This window comes from Ambystoma mexicanum, chromosome 5p (genome assembly GCF_040938575.1).
Source record: "Ambystoma mexicanum isolate Mex_15411 chromosome 5p, UKY_AmexF1_1, whole genome shotgun sequence".
Classification (NCBI taxonomy): Eukaryota; Metazoa; Chordata; class Amphibia; order Caudata; family Ambystomatidae; genus Ambystoma; species Ambystoma mexicanum.
Genome location: NC_090930.1, coordinates 826,118,250 through 826,137,976, shown reverse-complemented (window position 1 = coordinate 826,137,976; position 19,727 = coordinate 826,118,250).

Below are 19,727 nucleotides of genomic sequence, written 5' to 3'. Positions count from 1 at the left end.
GCATTTTCCCTGATGACTTTTCCATTTACTCCCCTCAATAATCTGGTCAGAATGTCCCTCAAACTCACCCCATTGTAAGAAGCTCACTGCTTCCCGTCAAATCTTATTTCTCATCTATTGTACGTTCTTTTGTGATCAAAAGAGCATTGTTACTCCTTTATATAAAGAAAGAAAGAAATCGTTTTTTATTTATATATTTGACATGTGTATGCTGCCTACTCACAAGTGTATCCATGCACCACAAGACATGTTGGGGGGGGGGGGGTTCATAGGAGTGAAAGTAGAACAGCAAGAACGGTTCTATTGTCCTTGTGACAATCCTACCGTGCAAATCAAAGACAAGGTGGTAAGTACAGGGGGTGAGGGTAGAGAGAGAAGTGCAGGAGTGGGGTGCCGAAATGGAGGGGGTGGATAAGTACTGTGGGGGCCAAGACGGTAAGTGCCAGGGGAAAGAGAGGGGGAAGGGAGGATGAGTGCAGTGGACAGGGTGGACCAGGTTAGGGCTAGTCTGTGGAAGGGCACCCAAAGGAAAGTGCTGGTGAGAGATGCTGTGGGGACTGGTAGTGGGGTGGTCTGGCCCCTGTATGACTCTGAAGGGACCAGGCCCCAGTTGCAGTGGCAGAGGAAACATTAGCACGGGGGAGAGGGAAGGGAGAGAAGAAAAGGAAAGTCTTGAGCCGTTTCCAGACATTGAAAAGATCTGGCTCATGTCTGAGGGGGCAGGGAGGCCCTTCCAGAGGGTGGAACCAGCCAAGAAAGGGAACTACCTCCCACTCTCTGCTTAGAGAAACGTTTGACCTGCAGAGAGTCAGACGATACTTTCATAGATCGGACTTGTCTGGAATCCTTGTCAGCAGAAAGAAGGGGAAAGGCAGAGAAGGAGGGAGGAGGGGTGGCTGCAGAAGGGCCAGAGGAAGAGCTGGGAAGAGAGGGAGGGAGGTGATAGGAGGAGAGTGAGGACAGGATGTCCTGAGTTTTAGAGATGAAGTGAGAGGCCAGTGCAGTGAGGGCCTGGGAGGGGACAGGAGAGGTAGAGAATGCAGCAGGGTTGGAAAGCTCCTTGCAGATTTTAAAGAGTTCGGCCGAGTTGTTAGATGCCGCAGAGATGCGGGCTTGGATAAGGGCTCTCTTCTTGGTGAGAACGGAGAGACGGTATTGCCTTTGGAGTAGGCGGCAGGCCAGTTTGTCAGAGGATGAACATGAAGCACGCCATTTCCTCTCTGCCACCCTGCACTTGCGTTTTAGGGTGACGAGATCCGAGTCATACCAGGAGTTACATTTGGCTTTGGGCTTCAGGCGGATTCTCATGACGGGGGCAAGGATATCAAGAGTATCAGATATAGCAGAGTGGAGCATGGAGAGGGCTGTGTCAGGGTGGGAGTCAGCCGAAGGGGGGGCAGGAAGGTCGCAGCGAAAGCCTCAATTGACACGCGCTTCATGGGTCGGATGACCGAGAAGGTGGGTGGCAGTGATGAGGGTGGCTTTGCCTGTGGGGTAGGGAGGGTGAGGTGGGAGGATAGGAGAAAGTGATCACTCCAGGAGAGAGGAGTGGAGAGAGGGACGGAGAGGGGAAGGTCAGAAGAGATCAGAGCATCGAGAGTGTGTCCTGCAGAATGAGTAGGCCCAGAAGGGAGAAATGAGAGTGAGAGAGAGTCACAGAGGTCACGAAAGAGTCCAGTGGGGGGACAGGAGGCATCCAAGTGGATGTTGAAGTCACCAAGAAAGATGATTTGAGTGGTTGAGGACAGGAGTGAGGAGGAGAGGTCAGCCCACTCAGAGAGGAAGGAGGAGATTTGACCAGGTGGCCCATAGATAGTAGCCACGGTAAGGGAATGGCTAGGAGAGAGAGAGAGTCAGCAGACAAGACATTCAAAGGAGGAGTAGGTCTGCGTAGGAGTGACAGTGGCAGGAATCCACTCAGGGAAGATAAGGGCTACACCCCCCCTGCACGGTTGGGCCTGGGCACAGAGAGGATCTTGTAACCGTCAGGTAGGAGTGTGTCAAAGCTGGTGACAGAGCTGGCCGTGAACCATGTCTCGGTGAGACCGAGAACGTCAAGGTCCAGTTCCTCAAGAAGGCGACAGATATCAGAGGAATGCTTGACGGCAGAGCGAGAGTTAAGAGTGGCAATGTGGAGAAGTTTGCCATCCTTGAAGGTCTTCCGGGGAGGGGTACAGATCAGAGGTACGCCCTGCAGAGGTGTAGAAGAAGGAGGTGAAGAAGGAGCACGAGAGGGGGCAGGGAGGGAGGGTAGAGGCAAGGTAGCCGAGGACAGAGGAGGGGGGACAGCAGGAGAGGAAAGGAAGTTGATGAGGCGTGGGGAGCGTCTATCAAAGAGGTGAAGGTTGGCCTGAGGGCCTTGGACCAAGACGGTCCCATTAGCGTAGACATTAATGATGGCCTTAGAGGAGTGGAAGGAGGCCAAGAGGACATCCCAACGGGTGCCACCATTAATGGGAGAAGAGGAGAAAGGAGAGAGCACCGAGACCATATGAAGGGTCCATAGGTCAGGCGAAGGCACGAAAAAGAGGATGTCAGTGAGAGTTTCCTTGGAGCAGACACTAGTGTAGGTGTCAGCGATAGGGAGGCCTGGGTTGGAGACCAGGATGTCCTTTTTAAACTTTTCCTACCAGATTTAGTGAGGAGAGCAGGATAGTCAATAGAGAAGCAGTTAGAGAAGATAGGCGAGATAGAGAGCACCATGGAGTAGGAGGGAGTGGGGGGGAAGACAGACGATACGAGAGCACGCAGGCAGGAAGTGAGCGGCAAGCCCAAGTTTACCACATTTCAGAACAGTAAATGCGTAATTAGGTACAGAGGCCACCTAAGTTTGAGAATCCTGCGAGGGGAGAAACAACCCTAGTTTACCACATTTCAGAACAGTAAATGTGTAATTAGGTACAGAGGCCACCTAAGTTTGAGAATCCTGCGAGGGGAGAAACAACCCTAGTTTACCACATTTCAGAACAGTAAATGCGTAATTAGGTACAGAGGCCACCTAAGTTTGAGAATCCTGCGAGGGGAGAAACAACCCTAGTTTACCACATTTCAGAACAGTAAATGCGTAATTAGGTACAGAGGCCACCTAAGTTTGAGAATCCTGCGAGGGGAGAAACAACCCTAGTTTACCACATTTCAGAACAGTAAATGCGTAATTAGGTACAGAGGCCACCTCTCACAGGATAAGTCTCACAGTCCTATTCTGGATTAGTAGAAGGGGGTGAAGGGATGAAGGAGGCAGGTTAAGAAAGAGGCTGTTACAGTAGTCAAACCTAGAGAGAACCAGGCTCTGGAGACGTTGAGCTTCTGGGGTAAGGTGAGGAAAGGAAGAATGCCACTGAGGAGGTGGAGCTGAAAGTTGGACTTCTTGGCAAGGTCTGTGATGTGTGGGGAGAAAGAGAGAGGAGTCAAAGAGGATCCAAAGGGGTTTTGCCTCCCATGTGAGCAAAGGAAGGGGACACAAGGAGACAGGCCAGAGTGCGGGGGGGGACAATGAGCAGGCGTCACAGTGAGAAGGATCTCTGTCTTAATGGCATTAAGGCAGAGATCATTGGCAGAGCACCATGCCTGAATAGCAGTCAGGCAATCAGATATGAGAAAGGAGGTGGAGGGAGAGCTGGGAGAGTTTAGAAGGTCAGTGACATTTGTGGGGGATCAGAGAAAGGAATTCATATTAGAGAGTTTAAAGTCACCCATGAAGACCATGGAGATGTTTCCTGGCGCCTACCCTTTTTTGCGTGGTTATTAATCCTCTGTTTGAGTTTACTGAACAAGTGCCAACAGATGCTCCTACTTTAGGCTATGACAAGATTATTGTGCTCCTTTTCATGGATGACTCTGTCCTTCTTTCTTGACACCAGCCGGATTTAATAAGTATTGCAAACTCCATTGTTTCTGGTTGGAGAATGTTTTGAAATGAAGCTGTATAAAACAAAGACAATGGAGTTCCATCCCCTGCGAAAGAAGGAACTCAAGTTGAAAATAACTGTTGGTGGTGAGCTTTTAGAGAAAGTCCCAGAATATCATCATCTTGGCATACAATTTTCTAATAACAAATTGTCATGTCTCCCTAAGGGAATCCCTAATGTACCATTAAAGATGAACTGGAATGGCATGATGCATGATGTAGAGCTCAATACGATACTCTACTGAATATGTATGGTCATCCCATACTTAGATAAGTACAGTGCACCACTTTTAGATGGTATAGCGTCCTGTTACCGACACTCGATTTCACAACAGGTGTTTAGCTGTGTGAGTTTTTCTGAAAAACTCCATCGAAATTGTTTGGGGGTGGGAAAGGGCAAGTAATGGGTTGGAGGGAGGAAAATAAAAAAAATTGTTAAATGAAGAGGGGATTGTGGGGGAACCCCCCCAAAAACAAAGAACATTTGATTATGTTTTTTGGGAAAAACTTCAGCAGCAAGACACCCGTTGTAAAAATGGGTGTCGGTAAAATGACATGGAACCCTTTAGATATATTAGCTCAAGATGATGTATTGGCGTTTCTGTGGTGTAGACATGTTAAGTCCACACTGAAGAACATGGTTATGTAGATATATGGAAACATCCAATTTTGTATTAATAACAGTTCATAAATATTGGTTAAAACAATGAATACTGAGATTGCAAGTCTTGTATAATCTCTGAAGGACAGCAGACTGTATAATTATGTGCTTATTGGTCAATCAAAAATTAGACTAGAAGAGAAAAATATCTAAATCTTATACACCTACATTTGCAACTAGGATGTGTTTTGAAAAGGTGGACTCTCTGGAATAATACTCATTCTATGAGTTGTGTGGATGTAACGGAAACACCCCTTCACTTCATATTGTTTTGTCCAATCTATAGAGACCTTAGAATAACTTATCTGACACCATTATTGAAAGAACATGGTATTAGAACTGTTAGCGATGCCAAGACTTTCTGTAAATTGTCAATTGACAAGAAGGTATTTTTAGCTTAAACAACATCTTTTATTTTTTTGTGTTTAGCCTACAAAAGTAAGCATTTCACAAATGAAAGCACAGAAAAAACAATGCAAAGAATTGGTCTTAAAACAGTAATGTGACATTTCATCAATTTTATTCATTTATTTAAGTATTTTATTTATCTGAACATTTATATAGCGCACACAACCCAGAGCTATCTAGGCGCTTAATGAGATTGGTTACAGACATATAATTCAATGTATTCATAAATGAGTGCTTCCAGACGCAGGGTACAATGTGGAAGTGAATGTTACCATCTTATCTTGAATTCTTATCATACAATATAATTTACAGTCATACATTATTTATAAGGTTTACACAGTTTGCACAAATATACAGGCCCTAATTTGTTGCAAGACTTACTGGAATTACTTGTTTCTGCATGTGGAATCCTATGCTAGGTGTGGGATCATAGGCTAGGTGACAGTTGGTTTGAATCTTAATTGAACAGCAAAGATTTAAGGCTTTTGCGGAAGGACCACAAGGATGTGTCAGCCCTCAGTGTAAATGGCAGGGTGTTCCAGAGTTTGGACACGATCACTGGGAAACTAGAACCGGCAGCTTTCTGTCTCGTAATTTTCAGAGTAGAGATTAGGCTGGTTTAGGAGGACTGTGTAGGTCTGTTGAATTAGGTTTTGGCAATTTGATTGCTGAGGTATGATGGTGCATTACTCGAGGGGTATTTGTGAGTAAGCGAGAGGACTTTGAATTTGATTCTGTCTCGTACTGGGAGCCAATGGATGTTGCGTCTAGTTGATGAGATGTGTTCATGTTTGAGTATGTCAAGTGCTGCTCTGGTAGCATTGTTTTCCACAACTTGAAGTTTGATAATGTTACTGCGATTGGATCCTGCAAAGAGAGAATTGCAATAATCGATCCTAGAGAGGATCAGTCCTCTTGCCAACGTAATGCAGTTATCAGATGAGAGGAAGGGTCTGCTGACTGTAAATAATTTGGACGTGTATGCTGCAGAAGAGACAATGGCATTGACCTGTCTTGTTAAGGTAAGGGTTGAGTCAATGTAAACACTTAGAGCCTCATTACGACTTTGGAGGCAGCCATGCCCTCAATAAGGGCATGGCTGCCTCCAAAATCGTGTCCGGATCCGGGTTCCCTGAATGGCGAAATACCGGGCCATTCCGAATATGGAGGGCCCGGTATTTCCTCCTTCAGGGAACCCGGGCCCGGTCCTTCCCCTTTCCCATTCGAGCCCTCATAGGCCTCAATGGGAATGGGGAGGCAGCTAACAACGGGCCCATTACGAACTGGCCTGTCGTTAGCTCCCTGGTCCCCTTGCGGGACCCGCTATGGATGTCTGGAAAAACCAGACGTCCAGAGCGGGTCCCGCGAGGGGACCTCGTAATAGTGCAGAGTGGGTTTAACAGCGCCGGCACCATTACCGGCGCCGTTAAACCCATTCCGCACAAGTCGTAATGAGGCCCTTAGTGTTTTTATCTCCTTGGCAACGTTGATATATGGCCATCAATGTTGAAGGATTTATAGAGTTGTGATACATTATTTACTTTAGATTTGCTCCCTATGATGAGTAATTCAGTTTTCAGTCATTGAGACATAACATTTTGCGCCATCCAGGCTTGGATAGTGAGGTACATATTATTGAGAGTGTTTGAGTCAGAGTCGTAGGAGCCTGTGATAGGTAAGAGTATTTGGGTGTTGTCCGCATAATTAGTATAGGTGACACCCAGTTTGTCTAATTTGTCAAAAAGATGCTTGGTGAATGCATTATATAATGTGGGCGATACGCAAGAACTGTGAGGTACGCCACAAGAGACTAGGGTTGGGGTGGCTACTGATGAGGCAGAGAAGACCCTCATATTACGATTAGAAAGAAACAATTCAATCCACTTTATGGTTTCAGGGGAGAAATGAGCTGCCTTTTGGATGTGGCATAGGATTTTGTGGTTGGCCAAATCAAATGCTGCAGACAGGTCAAGCAGGAGGAGGATGCAGAGGTCACCTTTGTTCTTGATCTGGTCCGTTTGTGTTTTTAGATGCAGAAGTGCTGTTTCCATTCCGTGGCCTGGGTGGAAGCCGGACTGTCTAAGGCCTAGGATATTGTTGGATTCCAGAAAATTTTGAATCTGTAGATAGGCTACACAGTCTAAGATTTTAAGTAGAATTGGCACTGTGGTGATGGGTCGGAAATTAGTTGAGATGTTAGGGTCCAATGTTGTTTTTTTAGCAATGGTAGTACCCAGGCTTCTTTAAAGTCGTCAGGCACTTTGAAAGAAGCAAATGAACTGTTGATAAGTGTGGTGAAGAAGGGTGCCAACTCATTGACACAGTCTTCAATGAAGATGGCGGGGCAAGTTTGATGGTTTAAGTCCTTTGATGATTTAGAAAGTTTGCACGTCAGACGTGTAAAGGCAAATTTGTGTGTGATTTGCTGCTCTGTAATGAGGGTATCTGCTGGGTTTGAGCCGTGGTTAAGTTTAGTTTTCTTGACATCAATTTTGTTTTGAAGGAGCGTAATTTTGTCCGCTAAGGCATTTTGGATGTTGGAGCACCATTGATGATTATTGATACAATGGTCATGGGTAGGAGCAGGCGATTCCAACTCCCAAAGTATGGCGAAGAGTTCTCTAGAGCCAGATTGGGCATTCTCAACTCTCTGGTTATAGGAGTCACCTTTAGCTTTAATGGTTGATACCTTATATTCATTGGCTAGGGCATAGAAGTGAGCCTTATATGCAGTTGACAGTGTTTTTTTTTCCAGTTGCATTCAGCTGACCTTTTGGCTGCACGTAAGGTTTATAGGTCTGTTGTGAACCTGGAGTTGGCATGTGCTATTGGTTTTGCTTTCCTAGAGCTTAAAGGAGCTACTTTGCCAATAGCTGCTAAGATAGTTTTGTTATAGAGGGTAACTAATGATGTAGGATCCGAATGGGGCGGGGGAGTGTTAGTTATTGGGAGCAGGAGGGGAAGCATATTGTCTTAGTTGATGTTTTTCTGACTTCTTGATGGCAGAGATGATGTGAGAAGGATAGGTTTGGCAGGTTTGGTAGTTATAGCAGTGGAGAAGAGGATGGTATTGTGGTCCGACCAAGGACAGGGGGTGTTGGCTAGTTATGTTATGTTATGTTAAATGCATTTATGTAAGCGCACATACACCCAAAGGTATCTTGGCGCTGAGGAAGTGAGGCAAAAGAAGCCATAGAGCCACTAAAAAAGCAGAGTTTTCAATCTTCGCCGAAAGGCAAGATGATCAGATATGTCTCGCAGTGAGATGGGAAGGCGATTCCATGCTTCAGCAGCGGCAACAGAGAAGGCACGGCCACCCCTGTGGGCTAGCCTGAACCGAGGAACAGTCAGCCGGCGGGCGGTGAGAGAACGAAGGGTGCGGGTGGGTTGATAGGGAGTGAATTTGCTTTGCAAGTATTAAGCTCCCCTTCCATAGAAGGCTCGGTGGACCATGCACATAGACTTGAACAAGATCCGCTAGGATGTCAGTGACACAATTGCTGTCAGCATGCCAATCTAAAGTGCCTCCTTTTTGATGAGTCGGAAGGGAGATGCGATGAGGGAAGTCTTGGGCTACCATTGAGTTGTCAAAGAGATATGCTTGAGAGTTGAGGCGGTCATTCAGACCTAGGTTAAAGTCATGCAGAATGATTATTTTCGAGAGGGGTTTTGTGTTGGAGGTTAGGAGTGAGGTGATGTCATTTTCAAAGGAAGATATTCGGGCTGGGGGTCTGTAGACGATGTGGAGAATAAGGGTGCAGGTGTGCGTGAGGGCCATTTTCAAGGAAATGACTTCACCTGATGGTAAAATGTGTTCTGTAGATATCCTTAGATAAAAGGTGTTTTTAGCGAGTAGAGCTACTCCTCCTTTAGCGGTAGTTCTGTCTGTCCTGTAGATAGTGTAACCTTCCGGGTTGGCTAGGGAGATGGGAGGTCCTGAAACTTTGTGGAGCCATGTTTCCGTGATAGCGAGCATGTCTAAGTCATTGGTTATAATGAGGTCTGTAATGCCTAGGGCGTAGGCTGAGAGCGATCTAGCATTGATAAGAGCACCTTTCAAGCGTATCATAGTGTCAATACGGTCGGTATCCTTAGTGTCAGATTTTGGGGATTTCAATTCTGATTGTCTCTTAGGTGTTGGGGTTGGACTGGTGGAATTTCAGTGGCCTCAGAGGTATTTCAGTGATTGACCTGTTGGTGGGTTGAGGAGGAGGGTGTCTGGTGACTATGTGAGGGTAATTGCTTTCTGTCGCTAGTGAGTATGGTGCGTGGTAATGCCATTTTGAAGTGTGGGTGAGTACATAAGGCTAGTCGTTTGTTCTTCGGAATGGTGGTGCATGGGGCTAAGTGAGGAGTAGGTGGTTGACTGTGGTGAGCGGCAGAACTACCTAGCTGGGTTATGCTCCTCTTCCTGATTGTGGCTGGGAGTAGTGGTAGATTTGTAGGAGATTCAGTATTGGACATGGTCCTAGACTGATCTAGTTTGAAGTGGGGTTATGGTTAAGGACGTTGAGAGTGCGCTAGGGTACTAGTCTAGGGCAGACATGCTATGTTGAGGGTCTTAAGCCTGGATTCGCTAAGGCTCTTTCTGTGGGCTCAGAGTCTAGATAAGGGCACAGTAACTGGGCATAGTATGCAGAAATCTAAACATGGGCTCAGTATCTGGGCATAGAATGCAGAAATCTAAGCATGGGCACAGTATCTGGGCATAGGGCGCAGAGATCTAAACATTGCCACTGTATCTGGGCATAGGGCACAGAAATCTATACATGGGCACAGTATCTAGGCATAAATCCCACAGGTCAAGCATGGACGCAGTATCTGGGCATGGAGCAAAATTCAAACATGGGCACAGTATCTAGGCATAAGGTGCAGAGAATCTATACATGGGAACAATATTTAGGTGTAAAGTGCAGACATCTAAACATAGGCACACTATCTGGGCATAGGGCACAGAAAAACCTATACATGGGCACAATAGCTGGGCATAGGGCACAGAAATCAAGCAATGGCACATTAGCTGGGCATAGGGTGCAGAAAATCTATGCATGGGCACAACATATATGCATAAAGCACACAAGTCAAGCATGGACACAGTGTCTGGGCACAGAATGCAGAAATGTAAACATAGGCACAGTATCTGGGCATAGGGCACAGAAATCAAGCATGGGCACAATATCTGGGCATAAGGCACAGAAATCAAGCATGGGCACAGTAACTGGGTATAGGACCAGCAGGTCAAGCATGGATACAGTATCTGGGCATTGGGCGCAGAAATCAAAACATAATGCGCTCGGTGTGAGATCACAATAAAGGCACAATTGATGGGTAGGTGTGCCAATTATGAATGAGCAATAATGGAACATTGTATATAGTGTGGTATTGCAACATTTAACATGCAGTAGCTAAGGCACGGCAGTGGCTCGATACAGCAGTAAACAGTAAAGCATTAAAGGGAGCCAGTACAAGCCTGGCAAACACAAAGCAATGTTCTTAGGGTATAGTAATTTTTGCATAGTCAGAGCCCGCTGCAAATGCAGTGCCAAGTAACCAAATAACCGTATCAGTATTGGAGGTTACACCTGGGAGCAAGGTTCGCAGGAACTAAGTCAGGGGGTGGAGCAGAAGGGGCTCTCACGTGGCAGAGTGACTGCTTGTGACCAGGGAGCAACCAGTGATTATGGATATCTTGTGGTTAGACAGGGAGGCCTACAGCAGTTCTCACTCCAGAAGTAAGGCCGACCCACATGGGGACTTGTCAGGTAATCTCTGTCAGCCGACTGAAGCGGGGCAGGACCACACTTGGCGACAAGTTCTTTTTTTGAATATGAGTACAAACTTGCACGATAAGGCTTACTGCTTGGGTGCAGGAAGGCCACTCTGGGCTGCTTGTGGCCCCGGATGGGCTCGGGACAGGGGCCTTGAGCGTGGTCCTTGGGTGGGGGCCGGCGTTTGCCTGCTAGCTCCCTGATTGGGCAGCTAAGGGAGAAGGGCTGGCCAATCACAGCAGCAGCAGGCTGCAGAGAGGTAGCACTCCAGTGCTATCGGTCGTGGTGGCCATCTTGGAAGGTGTTTCGGTCTAAATGAACAAAGAACGAATTATCAGCATCGGCAGCTACTTTGCAGATCACGCTGCTTGTGGGGTTCCAGGACAGAGCGCAATGGTGCACCAATAAAAGTGAAACTCAGCAATGCACTTCTAATCAAAAGATGCAGTCGAGTCGAGCTGAGTATTCTTTAGCATTTGTAATAGCTCTGGGGGATTACCTTGAGCTCCAAATGCTGCAGGCACACTGGCTCCTGCCACGTGTTCTGCTGCGGCGGTCGTGCAGGTGATTCCTATGCTCTCTGGCTCGATGTGGAAGGTGTAGGGGCCAGAGTGTGGGCCTTCAGTGGTGTCTGGCGTTCGCCTGCCAGCTCCCTGATTGGGTAGCTAAGTGAGAAGGGCTGGCCAATCACTGCAGCAGCAGGCTGCAGGGAGGTAGCACTCCAGTGATATCAGTCGTGGCAGCCATCTTGGAAGGTGTTTCGGTCTAAATGAACAACGAATTAAATATCAGCACCGGCAGCTGCTTTGCAAATCACGCTGCCTGTGGGGTTCCAGGACAGAGTGCAATGGTGCGCCAATAAAAGTGTAACTCAGCAATGCACTTGTAATCAAAAGGTGTGTTCGAGTCGAGCTGAGTATTCTTTAGCATTTGTAATGGCTCTGGAGGGCTTACCTTGAGCTCCAAACGCTGTGGGCACACTGGCTCCCAACATGTGTTCTGCTGCAGCGGTTGTGTAGCTGAGTCCTATGCTGCCTGGATCAATAATACCACAAGTGTACTTAAATCATGCTTAAGCAGGGAATACAATTTTGGAGCTTAAAAGTGGATCATTTTATTGGCCCCAAAAAACACATAGGAAAGCCTACAGCGCAAAAATCAATGTCATCGAAATTACCCCACATAATCCTAAGCCAAAACATCTCAGTCAGTAACACTTCACCCAGAAAACGCAATCGCGGCACCACAAAGCCGGGACAAGTCAATATGATGTGTTTGAGGGTTTCTACTGTGGTGGTCTTACAAAATCTACAGTTGTTTTTTGTTAATGACTTGTCCTTCCTTTCCAAAGTTGCAAATTGATTTAGACGAAAGCGCAGGTAAACACCCCAGATCTTTGGGCAAGGGAACAGGGACACATACATCAAGCTGAGCCGACGCTTCCTTCTGAGCCTTGCATATTTCCTATATAGCGATAGGTTTGCCAATAGGTCAGAGGTTTCGGCCCAATCGGCAGTACCTAATTTGTGCTTTACAACCCCAGATACCGCTTTCAACTCCTCCGAAAAGGAGCCAATCTGATTGAGTATACCACACATAGTAAGCTTGAACATGATCAAAGTGGAAGCTGAATGAGTTTGGGACAGGTAGTTGTTCGGAGGATTCAACATTTTAGCATATTCATCTAACATTTTCCATAAGGCTCTGGCCACCAAAGAAACAAGTCCCAACTCATGTCTGACCACAGAATTGGGCACAGAATTGTTCAAACCCAAGGTTCTCTTCCAGAGGAGCCCCTGGAGGGTGTTGAGTGGGGCCCCCAGATCGAAGTGGACTATACCCAGACCGTAAAGAACTACAGGTTCGATGTTCTGGAGATAGAACCTGATCAAGGGTACCAAGGAGTAGCGACATAGTTGGGAATAGATTTGCTTCATTTTGGCCAGTTAGGTGATAAATCCCTCTTTGAAATGGATGGTCCAAGCCCCACTAGAAAGGTCTTTTGTAATATTATATCCCAGGTACCTCATTGTCACCACCTTTAGTAAGTTTGGGGTCGTTTCTTAGAGGAAAAAATAACAACCTTGGATTTTTGCCCGTTGATTTGCAGATTTTTCTGAACAGCATAATGGAAACATAGGGCCTCATTACGACCCTGCCGGTCTGGTAACAACGGTGCCGGTAGGCTCACCGGCACCATTGTTACCGGACTGGCAGAGTATAAGTCTGCAAGCTGGATGCCTTTCTGCCAAAAGCACCTGCTCTCAGACTTTGACGGAAGCACTGGCACTGTTGCACACGGTGCCGGTGCTTCCATCCTCCCCATTCCCATTGAGACCTATGGGACTCGAATGGGAATGGGGAGTTACTTTTTCCGGCGCCTGGCTTCCGGGAACGCAGGGGCTGTAATGCCTCGGTAATTCCCCAAAAGCCAGGCGCCGGAAAAAAACACAACTCCGGCGGCAGCTGTGCTGGTTGTACTGGCATGGCTACCGCCGGGGTCGTAATGAGGCCCATATTGTCAGTACCCTGTGGAGGCCAATTGGCATTTTACCAAAAAGAATGATATCATCAGCAAAGACCAGCCAATTTAAAACTAAGTTGCCCATCTTTACCGGAGTGGTGTTACCCACCTCCCACAGGGCTGCAATGTCTGAAACGTATAGATTGAAGAGGGTTGACACAACCACACAACCCTGCCTCAGCCCAAAAAAGTAAGAACTTGGGTGGAAGTTCCCCCATCTGTCATCAGCCTCACCATCAAAGAAGACTCCCTGTGTAACAGTGCCAAGATCTGGATGATCTTTAGTGGGACCTTCCACTTGAGAAACTTACTGCAGAGGGTCTCTCTGCTAACTGTATCGAAGGCGCTGGACATGTCTATGGAAGCCATGTAGACAGAGCCCACCACCCCCTTGTTTATGGCCTCAGAGAGATGAGAGATGATGTACCATTTTGGGAAGCCCTCATTCCCGAGCAGAAACCCACCTAATATTTGGACAAAAGATTAAGTTCCTCAACATGATGGGAAAGGTCTCTCAAGAGAAGTGAGGCAAAGATTTTACTGGAAGCATCTAGCAGGGTGATGGGTCTGTAGTTCTTTGGGTCATATACATCGCCCTGATTGTGGATGGGAATAATGATAGATTGCTTCCAAGTATTGGGGATGGTGCCCTCCCTGTGAATGCTCCTGGAGAGAGACAGCAGAGGGCCCACCCATAGCTTCGGCTCCTGCTTGAAGAGCATTTGCAGAATGCCATTGGGGGCAGGGGCCACAGATGACCTAGCTCTTCCAATGGCCCATCTAACATCTCCCTCATCCCAAGGACAAACCCCCCAGTCCTTCCTACCCATGTGGAGGGAAGAGCAATCAAGCTTGTTACTGGGTCGGGCAAATTTGTTCTGCATGTTACCAACCCAGACATGCTCTGCTATATCACAGCTCCTGTCAGCAACAAGACCCTTGGAGGATTCCCTGATAGTTAATCAAAAGTTGGCAATATTACTGCCAGAGATTTTAGTATTAGCTGATTGGCTGCAATGTGGGCTTGTTTTTTGCTGTGCGTAATCACAGCGCTATAGCGAGCTTAAATTTGCTTCTTTGCAACCATATATTGTAAAGTCGGAAGCAGCGTTGATCTAAGGTAACGCAAAGCCTTCCTCTTGTGATTCTTTGCTAGGACAATAGTGGCGTCATGTTGATGGAGATGCTTTTTCCCAGAGGTAAATTTGCCCTACGTTGCCAGAGCATTCAAACAGATTTGGACTGTAGCATTGAATGAGGAATCCACCCTAAATTGCTGCTCAAACATCCTGCTGTATTTAGCATTTGGTTGTAGATGTCATTTCCTACAGTTAGAGGCGCTCCATTTAAATGTCAAGCCTCCTCTGGCCGAGGACATAAAGGCAGTGGCCAACTCAGTTGGAGAATGCTCCAGCCTTAGGTGCAGGGGCAGAGATATGGGAACATGGTCACTTCCTAAGGGCAGGCCCCAGGTGAGCCGTTCACAGGAGGCTAGCAAGGGGGAAGAGACAAAGAAGTGGTCAATCCATAATTTGTGGGTGCCGCGGGACCAAGTGAAAAAATAACTCAGTTCTTCGAGGGGGGCAAACAAATGCCCATGTCCTAGTTGAACAGGTGGTTTGGCCAGATGGAGGAAGAGTTGGTGGGTTCCAGTGGAGGATTAAAAGACCACCTGTCTTGATCTCTGGGTCTACACCCCTGCCCACAATGGGAGATGAAATCACCACCCAGAATGATCATGGTGCCTTTAGTCATCACCAGCCACCCTTCAAAGAGTCCATCCCGGCCAACCAAAAATGACTTAAGGGTATGCTTTACGGGGTTCCAGTATATATTCACTATTTGGAGGTCATCCAGGAAGTCCTTGAATGTAATGTTTACTGCCAAGAGTCCTTCCAGAGTAGTGGGTACCTCATAATGGGAACACTTCATCCCCAAATCGATGGCAATAGAAGGCCCCCCCGATGGATGGCCACTGTGCCCCCTGGTTGCATTCTTACAATAGGTATGAAACCCCTGCAAGACAAAAGAACTAGTGGCTATAGTTTCCCAACACCTATGGGCAGACTCAGCGGTATTTGATGTTGTTTACGAATCATGGCACGTTGCTGCAGCGAAGTTTTCACTCTAGGAAGGCTTCTCCTGCTTTGGAGACATTCATTCAGTTCTCCCGCAAGCTCTGCATTCATTTGCTGGTAGAACTGTTACTGTTCAAAAAGACTGCGTCCCCAACAGCCTCGCTGCTGCTGCCGGCCTTTCAGCTGTCCTTCCAAAGCATCCGCTGTGCTTCTCCCAGTCTCACGCCTCTCTGGTTTCTTGGAAGCACCTGCCTCTCTCAGCACAGTTGGTTTTTGTGTGTCTGCTTCTTCCTTCGATTCTGCTTCCTGCTTCCTGCTTTCGCCCGCTCTGCATCTCTCGTCTCCCTCTCTCAACTGAAAGTGTTCACCATGTTTAAATGTCTTGCGCATATGATTTCCATTGTGACAACTATTCTGCACGTTTAGCTTGGTGTTATCTTCAACCACATTAACTCCTTCCTCTTCATCATCTCATTACTTGAGGCTTTATGGGAGTTGGAGTCTATTGAAATTTGAGACCTTTTATAGTTATATTGTTTTTGAGCTTTGTTTAAATCAAAAACAGCAGAGACGGGAGATGTCAAGTGAGCATTACATGTAATGGTATTCTGCATAGATTGACAGTATGGCATCAGCATTTTAGATGTTATAGTGTATTCTTTAAAAGGGGGAAAGTATACTGTGTCTCTCCTAATGGAGCCATCGCCTACTCCCGATAGTCGTCCCCTTCCTCATAATCCTCCCTCATAATACCACCCCCAGGGTCAGGATTAGGCAGCGGCTGCTTTCCCCTGGCCATGTGGAAGGAGATCATCACTGGGGAATCAGTGATGACCCTGCAGGATTCATCGCATATGTACTGTGCTTAAATCACTTTCGGCTTCCTTACAAGTATGGTGCTGTGGTAAAACCACAGCAGTAATGTGGTGGAAAATGCATTACCGCCACTTTAACTCAATTAACATACCACCATCCTACATGTTTTGCATAATTGCTGTAGTTGGAATTACTGCTGGAGGTATTTCTGCCAAAATCCCTATGTAGTCCCAATGACTCCAAAAGATGGGGACTTACACCATCTACCAACATCTGTAATCCTGTGGTAAATCTGCAGGACCAAATGGGTAATGGTAAATCCGTCTGGCAGTATTTTGTCGGGTTTGCCGCTGAAATATTTCCAAACTTGTAATGAGGCTTTTAGAAAAATGGATTGAGTGTGACCGTGGGTGGTATGCATTGATAAATGAGTGAGTGTGAGAAAGTGGGGAAACATGTAAAAACATATTACAGTTACTATCTATGAAATTGGATGTCTATAGATGTTGTGAATAATAACCCTAAGCTTTTTATCGATTTTGAAATATAAAACCAAAATTAACATTAAACATTACATTTAATAAAACCAAAATTCAAACCAACATTGCTGGAACCTTAGCTCTCCCTCTTTCTGTGGATTGTTTTTAATGTGTAAATATTTTGATGTCTTGATAGTATTTTGTGTTCCAAAGTAGCAAGTGTGCCTGTGATTGGTAGGTTATTATTTGTAATAATTCTATGATGCCACACGTTGTGTTATGCTGTGTGGATATGAGAGCAGTTGGTTCATGTGTTTTAATGATTGACTTTCAAGTTACGCACTGATTTATTGAGATTTATTTATTAAGACTTGTGCTAGTGAAAGGAGCTTTTTTTTCATGCGTGCTCTGTTTAATTGTATGTTACAATACATGAAGAATTTGTTCTGTATGGTCTTTGCAAATGATTTGAATGAGTTGTGCAATGTGATCCCTTGTTACCAAATTGGTCGCCCTTACCCTCCTCCTGTTGTTATCTCCATTGTATCTCTGCTTCCCTCACTGTGTCTTTCCCCCTATGATATTTAAAGCTTTCCATTGCTTCCCGAAGACAGGTCTGTGTATGAATACCCACTCTAATAATACTTATAGCAATGATAATAATTATAATAAAAAGCACTCAACATCACACCCACATATACTAAGCACGTCTGCCACTCAAAGTAAATGGTCGTGTATGTGCAACAGTATATCCCTTTCTTTCCATTGTCCATACATCCTTAATGTACATGCATTCCATGTTCTATGTGCTTGGTACAGGTGGTTTTGAATGCAAGCCGGTAAGTGAATTCTGGTTTGACCGTAAGATTCTTAGCTCATGCTTACCATGTAAATTTTCATTCACTTTTTTCCGTAAACTGACAATGCATATCTTGGTGGTGTAAGGTTTGTTTCAGGTGTCCCTCTGCACCTACCGTGCATGTTTAGAACTATAGATACAATATATCGGGCCTCATTACACGGATGGCGGTAAGGATTTAGCGGTAAATCCTTACCGCCTTACTACGAGGTCCCTTTGCGGGTTGGGGGATTTAACGCCTGCTTTTTGCAGGTGTTAAAAACCAACCCGCAAAGGGACCCAGGGAACTAATTAGCCTTGCCCTATGGGGCAAAAATGGGAATGGGGAAGGGCAATGGTGGAAGGCGGAATTACCCGCCAACCTTGGAATGGGCCGGTAATTCCCCTTTCCGCCAAGGCGGTGCCGGTATTTTACCGCTAATAGCGCCATGGTTCTCTGCCATCCGTGTAATGAGGCCCATCGTCTTTAAAAAGTGAATATCTCATTTTTCAACTATTTGAGTCATGTACTACTTTTGTCTAAGGCTGAGGTTTATGCCATAATATCTGAAAATAGAAAGGGACTATTATGTGATATTGAAAGCAAGATATTGCCCTTTTCAGCCTCTAAGCAAAGATCCAAGCAAAACGGCTTTTCTCAGCTAACATCACTGGCCTGAAAACGTTGATGATAAAATTACAGAAGAAAAACGTTTTGCATTTTGTATGCAAAGTTTGATAGTAAATAGTCAGCAAAACATCTTTCTTAAAGGGATGTTATTGTCACAGAAAGACAAAAAAAAGATAATTTGTCATTGTAGATTCACCATTGTAAAACAACATAATTCAGTCACCACAAAGCACTGCTCATGACTTCTCTCGGTACCTTCATTCCCCTGGAAAACTGGCGCTTTCATTTAATTTTAGAATTGGTAGAGTGTATCCTATTTGTGTTGTACCGCACTCTTAGATGAACTGATCTTACCCAGTTTGGGATACTTCTTGTTTTACTTTACTTCTGTTCCGTTGTTTGTATTTGTTATATTCAATGATGCATGCAGCGAGGACTCGAGGCCAGAATCTTCAATGTAAGGCTGTTTATTGGTTGCATCAAACATCCGTGGTCATCTTAACAAGTAAATGGCAGTAGCCACCGGTCATCCATCTCTTCCCTTGTCAGGTATCTCTCTCCACTGTTTCCACTCATCCAGCCAGCAGATGGCAGTTCCACGATGCCCTGAGCCTGCTTGCTCAAGCCGGGAAGTGCAGGATATCACACATCCTTCCCCTTTACCCCTTTACAGAATGATACCACCATGTTAGAAATTCTTCACCCTTATACCGGGCTGAGCTGCTTCAGGCTCCCATGATCTAGCCTACATGAAATCCAAAATGTGACCAATCCTCCCTGCCTGTCTCATATAAAGCAAGAGGGGAAGGTGTATGTCGAGCGGGGTAGGAGGAATCAAGGAATCATTCCTACATGTGACTTCTGCAGTAACTCACGGAAAGAACACCTTTGCTGCCCCGCCCCCCCCCCCCCCGCATGCTTATTTACCATATTGTTGCTTCTTCCTTTTGCTCATAGCACACACAGTGCACTATTATGCACGAGTGGGCCTCCTGTGCCACCATTTCCCAGCGTGCTTGGAGCGCATACACTTGGAATGCATCCATTGTGCTCCCACCACAGTTTTGTGCACGGATGTGGACTATGTGCCACACTTTCTTATTGTGCTTGAAGCACCTACTCTTGGGCAGCCTCTTGTGCTCCCAAGCAGTGCACCTAACTGTATGTAGACACTGCCTCAAATGTCTAACATCTTACCATACTGTATGTAAACACTATTTCACATGTCTTGCATGTTGTTATACCACAATGCAACCATTCTTGACTTGGCACTTTGTTCATCGCTCAAAATGCATCAACATGCATACTATTCTCGAATGAGTTTGAATTGATGCTATACATTAACTTTGCAATTATACCTGATATGTTGCATATTACTTAATCTGATTTCTTGAGCATTCATCCATTGTTCCTCTGTCTTCAATCATCTTAAATTAGTTATTAAGTGCTCACACCATTCATTCTCAACATAAATATCCTGTCAGTGAGCTTGCACAACTGCAGACGGTGTGCCCATGGTAATATGAGTGCACACTGAACTCATAAGCAACTTGCTACTAATAACTATCCTTGTCAGTTAGCACCTTACCAATAGACATCCTTACGTTGAAAACAAAC